The 10,121-nt window shown below is 43.3% G+C and overlaps 1 long non-coding RNA gene across 1 annotated transcript; it reads left to right on the plus strand.

Annotated features, from left to right (window-relative positions):
• Window positions 1-4,397: 4,397 nt before the first annotated feature.
• LOC117803069 lies at window positions 4,398-8,740 on the plus strand. The gene is made up of 3 exons (XR_004626695.1): window positions 4,398-4,540; window positions 6,733-6,884; window positions 8,561-8,740. It is a non-coding gene; the product is annotated as an uncharacterized LOC117803069 (long non-coding RNA).
• The last annotated feature ends 1,381 nt before the right edge of the window (window positions 8,741-10,121 follow it).

Consider the following 10,121-nt stretch of genomic DNA (forward strand, 5'->3'; position numbering starts at 1 on the left):
AAGACAGCCAGCGAGAGAGGGAACACAAGCAGGGGGAGTGGGAGAGGAAGAAGCAGGCTCACATTGGAGGAGCCTGATGTGGGGCTCGATCCCATAATGCCGGGATCACTCCCTGAGCCGAAGGCAGACGATTAACCGCTGTGCCACCCAGGCGCCCCTAAGCTGGGCCACTTTGGAGTGAAGATTATTTTGATGTAAAAAGCATTGAAAACCCAGCAGATTCAGGAAAAGCTCTTTATCTCCCCTCACAACTGTGTAAAAGAATTTAGATAGAGGAGCTGCTCCAGGAAGAGAGCTTTCGCCATGAATGCCTACATTATGATACCAACTAGGTGTGGTAGACAGGAGGAGCCTGGTAAGGTCTGTCTCATCACAGTCCTCTGTGTCCCATTTTTTCTGAATGGCTCAGCCAACATGTGTTTACCAAACAGCCCGACCCTTTGGAATTTCATGTCTGTGTGCATTCCTCGTACGTACAAAATTAAATTGGATTTTACCCTGTTAATCTATCTTGTGTCAATTTGGTTCTTAGTCTGATCAGAAGGATCTTGAAGGGACAGGAAATTCTTTCTCCCCAACATTGGTCACATGGGTCCTGTCTAGCCCTCAGAGGAAGATGAGATAGTCTGCCTCATAAGACCCTTTGTCCCCAGAGAAAGGTAAATAATCCTTTTTTTCTGTTTGTGACTTCCTTGATCTACCTGTAAAAACTTTTCTTTTTCTATAGTCCTTTGAAGCATTTCTCTACTTGTTAGATGGGATGCTGTCTGATTCAGGCATGGCTTAAGAAAGCCAATTATATCTTCAAATTTACTCAGTAGGATTTTTTTTTTTAACAGGAGCAAAATTTGCTACCCCAAAATGTCTCTCTTTGGCATGTGGATGATTTTAGGCTATTTTTAAGAAAGAGAAGGCTCAGGAAGAAACTTTGGCCTTCCTGTAACTGCCTAAAAGAATTTAGATAGAGGAGCAGCTCCAGGAAGGGAGCTATCGCCATAGATACTGACAGTGTAATATGAACCAGGGTGGAATTCCTCTCTGGGTCCCATCTTTTCTGTCTGACCCAGCCAACGTGTGTTTACCAAACATTTACTCTTCCATCTTGCTGTGAATTATCTTCCTTTCCCTTGAAGTCCCAGACCCCACCCCATTCTCCTTAGCTCTCAATTGCCTGACAACCTGTGGGCCTCAATATTCTTAGGAGTCCCAGTAGGTACATAATTAAATTTTATTTCCTCTTGATAATCTGTCTCATGTCAATTTAATTCTTAAACCACCTAAAAGAATCTTAAAGGGTAGAGTAAGATCTTCCCTTTGCAAACATGGTCATTATACTACCATTCCCCCCATTTTCACTGCCCTAAAACTCCTTTGTGCTTTTCCCTTTCACCCCTCCACGCATGCCACTCCCTGCCCCCACTGCCCTTAACCTCTAGCAACCCCTGGTCTTTCACTGCTTCCACAGTTTTGCCTTTCCCAACATGCCACGGAGTTGGCATCATCCAGAATATAGCCTTTTCTTATTGCCTTCTTGCATTCAAGTTTCCTTCCTGTCTTTTCACCACAAACTTACTTCTTAACACTGAATAATATTCCATTGTTTGGCTACATTTTTTGTCGTCTCTAGCTTTCTTTCTTATGTCTTATAATTTTTATTCATACTATTAGTAAGAATACATGGCATTGATAAAGCTTTTGTTTTTTCTAGACACTTTGCTAATTGTTGGACATATGCTAATTTATTTAGTCCTCAAAACAGCCTTAGAACTTCATAATTACTTCTAGTCCCTACAACTCTGAAACCCAGCAATTTCTACCCATGCTGACTGGGTGCAGCTGAGAGAGGTGATAAAACTTGTCCAGCCACACTCCAAGCAAGAGTGTCTGTCTAGGTCCAAAGTTCAGGGTTTTCCCACTCTGCCCCTGCTGCCTTCTTCTTCAAAGAAAAGAAAAGAAGGGAAAGAACCTCTCAAATTACCCTAAAGCAGAGATCTGCAAAATCTTATAGACGATTTCAAAAGGGATTCTGTTGTATTTGCTTAATTATTCTGTGTCCCAGGTGAATTTCACATAAGCCCTGTAAACTTGCCCCTTTGTCATTGGCTTCATTCTAATCAAAGCAGAAGTCACAATGTTCAATAATGCCATTTGGGGTTAAATGGTTTTCTTAGGAAAGATACAGAGAACCAACCATACTGTCTGCAGAAGGGCCAGCGACAGTCTCAACAGGGAGGAAAGAACCAGAAAAAGAAATGAATTACAAACCCCAGTAAGAAAGGAAGCATTGGAGTCCCAGGGCTGTGCCCAGCTCAGGGCTTGTACAAGCAAGCAAAGGAAAGGAATAAAGTATATCCGTTTCGAGGAAATGTCTGCACATCAACTTTAACATCCTGAGTACTGTCATCTTTGGCATAGTGTTACTTAATGAAAATATGTTCTTCCATGTTGTAAAAAATTAGAAAGTCCATAAAACATAAAGCATGCCTTTTAGAAATTACAACGAAAACTAAACAGTATTTCTCATGGAGGGCCCTCTGCCAAAAAATGGAGTGTATCTTTGGTGTTTTCAACAATTTTCCCTTTGGGGCTGTCTGCCCCATTTCCCCATCTGATGGCAGAACACTGCCACGGTCCCAGACCTGTAGGACTATCTGTGGCCAGCCCTTCTGCAGCCCACTTCCTCGGCTGGATGGAGACTGGTGGGGGAAGGATTTTTCTTCTTATGGCTTCATATCTGTCTTTCCTTCAGAGACTGATTTGGTGCCCTGGGGACCCTGCTGCCACATTGTATCAAGTGGGACTCTGACAGACCATGGGGTTGTTGCCAGTGAGTTACCTTTCCCACGAATACATTTGCATTTTTACAGGAGTCTTGGGGAGAAGATGCCTTAAACCAGAGGAAGGGTTTTAATCATGGAAATTTCAGACTTTGGGAGAAGCTAAAAGAGGTGATGTTTGACATAGCCTCATGCACCCATCAAATCACACTGCATATAAAGCACAGACAAGGGGACACCAACTCTTTAAACAGCAGCATTTTTGGCACTGCTGTCTGTAGACATTTTTATTACATTGAAAGAGCTGAGAGATGGATAGGGCAATCGGGTAAAGTGGGAACAGAAAGAGCAGGAAAGGATTTTAACAAAAATAGTACAAGACCAGAAGTACACAGAGAAGAAGTGACCTCTAAGTAGTGGGGAGCTTTTCAGTTGAATTCTTCCTGGAAGTTTTTCTCTCCCCACCAAAAGCTAGGAGAGTCCACAAATCCATTCCACCAACGCAGGGAAAGTGGGAAAAAGCATTTCCAGGAAGCTATAAGCAGACATTTTGAAGAATTTAAGGAAAGACCCATCCTCCTGAAGACATAAAAGTTGCCCAAATCTATGCAGTAGCATGAAGAGACAGAAATAGCTGGATACAGGGGAACACAGCTGAAAAAAACACACACCAAACTTGAAAATTCTGAACTGGGAACAAATGCAGGCACTTCTCTGAAATTTCACTCATCCCTCTTACAGAGACCTGACTCGTTCGGCAGGAGTTGTGATGGAACATTGGAGAATATGGACCAATACAGCATTTAGAAAAGGATCAGGAGACAATGTAGGATGAGACCTCAAACCAAAGCCAGAATCAAGTAGGACCCTGAAGGCAATTTTTGCTAATTACTTTTTCTTATTAGTGGTACTTACTGAGTCTTTACTAAGTTCAAGGCACTATTCTGTTTAATTAATTAATTCCATTTGACAACGCTTAGAAGTAGGTATTACTCCTATATCCATTTTATAGGGAAATCTATTGTGACTAAGGAACAGACAAGATCCTTAAATTTGACTGGAGTCAAGTGGCTTGCCATTGGCAGAGCGAGGAATCGAACCCAGGGAGTGTGAGGTCCAGGGTTGGGGCTTCACTGCCGTGTGATGCTAGTTAGTACACTTCCAGTTGGAGAAATCCCACCACCATAGGCCAGCTTAGAAGCAAAGCTAATCCAAAGTTTTTAAATTCTGCTTGTTCAAGTTCAACTCATATTCCATACATCAGTTTACCAGCTGTGGAAAACAGAACCATATCCCAGTGTCCTAAGCCTAACACATAGAAACACAGGACTGGTTATGCACTCCTTCCCCTCACCCTTGGAAGTCTCTTTACTGGAGGGATGCAACATCTACACGCCAGCCCAGCCCCTCCTGTGAGTGGTCATGGTATTCCTTCCTTGTTCCATTTCCTTTGTCCATTTACATAGAACTTTAATGTTGTTATTCCTCCTGCGAATGCAAAATCTATTTAGTCCTTTCATTACTTCCTCCTGGGATATCCTCCCATCTCTACTTTGCTCAAGGCCAATGACTCATTTCTTGAATGCATTCCTATATATTTCTCCTCTACAAAAGGGCCAGTAGCCATCCAGAAGCTAAATCCTTAAGCAATGTTGACAAGAGGCTGATGAAGAGGGGCCCAGGGGCTCCTTCAAATATGTGGAAGCCAGGACCTTTCTAACGGGAAGCATCAGAGGTACCAAGAATACGACTCTGTGTTACTGGTAAGTTCTTGTGCATTTGATGGAGCGTGGATAATTTCATTTCATTGCTCTGGTTCAATAACTCCTAGTTTTCCTTTTTATTGTTTTCAGCGAGTTCCAGGGAAGAGAGCATCTTCAGATATTACAAAGGGGAGGTATTTGAGCTGGATTGACCACCCTTTCCCCCACTGCTGCCCCCTCCAACCGCTATTTACAATAAAAATGCTGGGGCCGAGGGTGTGCAGAGAACATGAGCTGTAGCCCTCCCTCCCCAGAGTGGTACCTAAACAAGGCTTATTCCCAGTTCGATGCCCAAGCCTCTACTTCTTACTCTGCCTGATAAGCGCTAGGACAGGACAGCCCCCTTATCCCTGGGGAGCCACTTTTGCATTTCCACATCAGCGAGCAAGCGAGCAAGCTCAGGATCAACTCGGGTGATGCTGTTCTGACTCAGGGGACCTGTTTGTGCCTTGGGAGTCTTGGAGGAATGGAGGGTCAGAGCCTGGCCAGCAGGACCAACCACGCCAGCTAGCCGACAGGTGTGGGGATAGAGCAACACTGGAGTCTGACTTCAAATCACACAGTTGATGAGGTTTCTCTCAGCTTCCACATAGAAAGGCTTGGTGTCCACGGCCAGTTGTTGGCCAGAGTAGAGGGAAGGCTTTCCATCCTGAGATTCCCAGCATCCTCTTCTAATCCCCTTTTCTCTTTTCCCACATCAAGTCCTTCAAGCCTTCTCTTTCTCCTTTACTCATCCATATCTTAACTCCAAAAAAATCTGAAATCTATTCACCATATGGTGAAAGTGGCTGGTAATAGAGCAAAGCTCTTGTTTTGCTTGCTTGTTTGTTTTTTTTTGCTGAAGGCTGCCGCTCTCAGGCTGGCTCCAGGGGGCACATTCTGGGGCTGCAGACCTTCTGACTCTTTGGGAATTGTCTTTGCAGATATANGGCTGCAGACCTTCTGACTCTTTGGGAATTGCGTTTTTGCAGATATAACCCAGTTAGGAGGAGGTCATAATGGAGTAGGGTGAGCCCTGTCCGACAGGGCTGGTAGTTCTACAGAGGGGAGAAGATATGCCCNTAACCCAGTTAGGAGGAGGTCATAATGGAGTAGGGTGAGCCCTGTCCGACAGGGCTGGTAGTTCTACAGAGGGATATGCAGGGATGTGCACGGAGCGCTAGGAAAAGGCTCGGGCAGAGAGCCCAGGGATGCGGAGGCGGGGACCAGAGTGGTGCGTCTGCAAGCCCCGAAGGCCAAGGATTGCCCACAAACACCCAAAACGAAAAGACAGGGGAAGGATTCTCCTCTACAGTTTTCAGAGGGAGGGTGGTCCTGCTGACAGCTTGGTTTCAGACTTCCAGGCTCCAGAACTGTGAGCCGATACATTTCTGTTGTTGTGAGCCTCCAGTCTGTGGGGCTTGGTCACGGCAGAGCTAGGAAACCAATGCGCTCTCCGCACGCACCCTGTCCCCTCTCCCATCGCGCAGGCAGTCACCTCCTCCGTGCCTGCCTGACGCCGGCCTGGCTGGGGAGTCAGCCCTGCGGTGTCTCTTCTTCTCTGCCTCATTCCCTTGACTGGCCTCTGGCACAGCCTAGAATCATGACCTTGGGTTCCTTCCCGACCTTGCAGACGTAGACCTCCTTGGGCACTTTTCGGATTAAACCAAAGGTCCATCAGCTGGGAAGGAAATCAGAAGAGAAACAAGTAACGGTCTGACTTTCATCCTAGGTTGTTTCTTTGTAGCTAGAGAAAATGGACTTTTTGCTTGCAGCCGGGGCCCGCCAGGGCGTCACTCGCCTGAGAATTCTCTGTGGTCTGAGCCTTCATTACAGGAGGTCTGCATTTCCTCTGAGATGCATGCAATTTGTCACAGAGGTCACTGGCTTTCCGTGCGGAGGCAGAAAAGGAAGGGGAGAGGGCCAGAGAAGGCAGCAGGGCTCTCTCTAACCTTCTCCAGGTCCAAGCAAGGGATAAATATGAGAAGGGTTCTTGGAGAAGAGGATCACAGTGATTATTCCAGAATGCCTGTGGTCTGTCTCATCTCACTTCACTCTCTGACACTCTGACTCTTGAAGTCTACAGCTGCACAATGTCCTGGAAAGAATAATAGTCATGAAAACCATCATTTATCAATTGCCATACATTGTACACCTATCATTTTATATCCTTACAGTAACTCTGCAAAGCAGACACAACCCCTATCTTACAGGTTAGGCTGAGAGAGACTACAGAATTTGCTGCAGTTCACGGAGCCATGGGTGGCTGAACCAGCAGTCAAGGCCAGACGAGACTGACTTTCCACTAGAAGGCACCACCTGTCCACAAAGACAAGCACACCTTCATGCCTTCGGCTAGCTTCTGGTAACAGAATTCTCTGGCAATCACTTTGTCCTGAGTTAGAATAGCTACCTGGAGGCTTAGCCCTTTCTTTAAAGTGCTTGCAGCCTTTTCAGTAGTCTGTCTTTTTCTTTCTTTCTTTCTTTCTTTCTTCTTCTTTCTTTCTTTCTTTCTTTCTTTCTTTCTTTCTTTCTTTCTTCTTTCTTTCTTTCTTCTTTCCTTCTNCTTTCTTTCTTTCTTTCTTCTTTCTTTCTTTCTTTCTTCTTTCTTTCTTTCTTTCTTCTTTCTTTCTTTCTTCTTTCCTTCTTTTCTTTCCTTTCTTTTTTAGAAATATGTACATAGACAAAAAATAAAGTAAATGAATTAAAACTCTCCCAGGTCAAGCAAAAGCAACAGAAAATTTTCCTGATCACTTCACGATTTTGTGATAGTTGTACTTCATTAAAACCCAGTGTACATTTTATTTCGGAAGCCCTGGTTGTACCCGGTGTCCATACAGACCGCCCAGAGCATTTCTGCAGATCAACACAATGTTGTGAATTTAGGGGAGCAGAAAAATGGAGGCGATCTGAGCCCCTTGAGGCATCTAGGTGCACCTCACTTCTCTCAATGTGTGAGGGCATCTGGTGAAGGAGAAAGTTTGTCTTGCTTCTGAATTTCTAAAAAGAAATATTTGATCAACACTTTAGGCTTTTGCATATGTATTCCTAACTTGTGAGCCTGCTTAGCAATTAAGCATGTGTGAGAATTGTAAATTTTGGTTCCAGATAAGAAGGTTAAATCAAGGGGATTAGATAAACAAGGTTATTTAATTTTACAAGTGAGTATTTAAGCCTTCTCCTATGAACTTTACTCGTAGAGATGGCTCTGATGGGTGGTTATCTGTCTCGCCGGAGGCTATAACTCAGGAAAATGGCCCTCCGTGGTTGTGTACGATTTCAGCTAGTCATGAAATAGAGCAGTGGTCAGGAAACTTCCTCTATAAAGAGCCAGAGAAATATTTCTTTAGCCTTTGCAACTACATGTACTCAAGTCTGCCATTTGAGCGTGAAAGTAGCCATAAATCATGCACAAATGAATGAGGGCCTGTGTCCAATAAAATTGTACTGACAGGAACAATCAGTGGGCCGGGTTTGGCCTGTGGGCGCTAGTTCTCTGACCAACGACACCAAGCCACCAGACGAAAACGTTATCGAAACAATGGACGAGTTGACTGAGGGACTCTATCGCAGGAAGCTTTTAAAAACAGAATGGGACTAACATATCATTAAAAAAAAAAAAGAATTTAATGCAAAATAAATTTAAAAATAAATAAAATAAAAACAGAATGGGCAATCACTTGTTTAGGTTGATTTCCATTTGTTAATTCCTCCGTTTGGTAAACCACTGTTCAGACTTGGCTTTACGGAGCTCTGCAAACCATGCATTTTCCGTAGTTCTTCTAGGACACACCGGTGCCTCAACAGGGACAGTCTTACGCTGAGTGCTATCACAGTGCTCCCGCTTTCGGTCACCTTCTTTCCTTACGCACACCATTCCTCCATATATCCTGCCCCATGTCCTCTACACAAAGACAGCATCTGTGGGAGGGACGTGGGTGAAGGACGTGGCAGCCATGGCGTGTGGGAAGATTGGAGCCTTGCAAGCATGTGGGTAGGAGAAAATGCAAACTTATTAACTTGTCAAATCCTTTCTCCTAGATAGCATCTTACAGTTCTGGAAAGGAAGTGCTTGAAAAAATCACAAGGATGGAGAAATGTCAGCTGGACACAGGAGCTAACTGAAAGAATTCCCAGGGGCCAAAGCTGGAGCCATTTGAGTGCCCAAATGTATCATATAGTATCAGGTTATAATCCAAATTATAAAATAAATGCTAATGAGTCCATACTGATATAAGTAAATGATTGAAGTAAATATAAAATTATAAAATAAATGCTAATGAGTCCATACTGATATAAGTAAATGATTGAAGTAAATAAATAAGGCAGATAGGCAAATTTCTCATATAGAAGCATTTTGAATTATTTATTCAGATGTTTTACCTCAGGGAAGTATTACCCCCCATCTTTTAAGTGTGAGCTGTGCGTAGTGACTTCCTTCCAAAGAATACATTATGGAAAGGAGAAAAAAAAAAAAGAGGAAACTGTACAGTGGAGAAGCCTGACAAACATAACCTTAGCCTTGTGATCAAGGTTCACACTAACAGCGATCGGTCATGTTGATACCATGTACCCTTGATAGGATGTGATGAGAATGGCGCTTTACTTCTGTGGTCTTTTCCCAAGAAAACACCACAACTGAGGTCTCATGATGTGAAAGACACATCCAATTGAGAGACATTCCATAAAATAGTTAATCAAACTGTCAAGATCATCAAAAGCAAGGAAAGTCTGAGAAAAGGACACTGTCTAGATGAGCCTTCGGAGACATAGCTGACTACATTTAACATGGCATCCTGGATGGGATAGGGGGTGGGGTGGGGAGGACATTAGGTGAAAAGAAAGGAAACCGGAATGTGGCATGAACTTTAGCTAATAATTATGTATCAATATTGGTTGTAACGATTGTACCATACTCATTAAGGTGTTAATAGTAGAGGAAACTGGGTGTGTGGTATATAGGAATTCTGTGTACTGACTGTCTTTGCAACATTTCTGTAAATAAAGAAAACTATTATACAATAAAATGTTTATTTTTTTAAAAAATGAGCAATAGATTTGAACAGATACTTTGCCAAAGAAGACATACACGTGGCTAATAAGCGCACAAAAGATCCCCAACATCATTTTTTCTCAGCAAATACAAATTAAAACCACAATGGGTTACCACTATATTTTCCCTAGCGAGGTTAAAATTATAAAGACTGACAAAAATAAGTGTTGGCAACCAATGGAGACATTGGAATTTTTATGCACTTCTGTGGGAATAAAAAATTGCATAACTACTTCGGAAAAGAGTTCGGTAGTTGTTTACCATTATATGTACACTATCATATGCTCCAGTCCCCTCACTCCCAGGTATTTCCCTAAGAGAAATTAGGATATAGATCCACATAAAGACTTGTACATGGATGTTTACAGCAGCGTTATTTGTGATAACTCAAACCGGGGAATAACCCAAATATCTACCAAGTGAATGGATGAGTAAGTTGTGATATACCCATGTAACGCAATACCATTTACCAGTGAAATGAAACAAGCCACGGTGACTCCATGGATGAATCTCAGACACATTAGGCTTAGCCAGACACAAAAAAGTACC

The sequence above is a fragment of the Ailuropoda melanoleuca genome, chromosome 1, assembly GCF_002007445.2.
Source record: "Ailuropoda melanoleuca isolate Jingjing chromosome 1, ASM200744v2, whole genome shotgun sequence".
NCBI classification, from domain to species: Eukaryota; Metazoa; Chordata; class Mammalia; order Carnivora; family Ursidae; genus Ailuropoda; species Ailuropoda melanoleuca.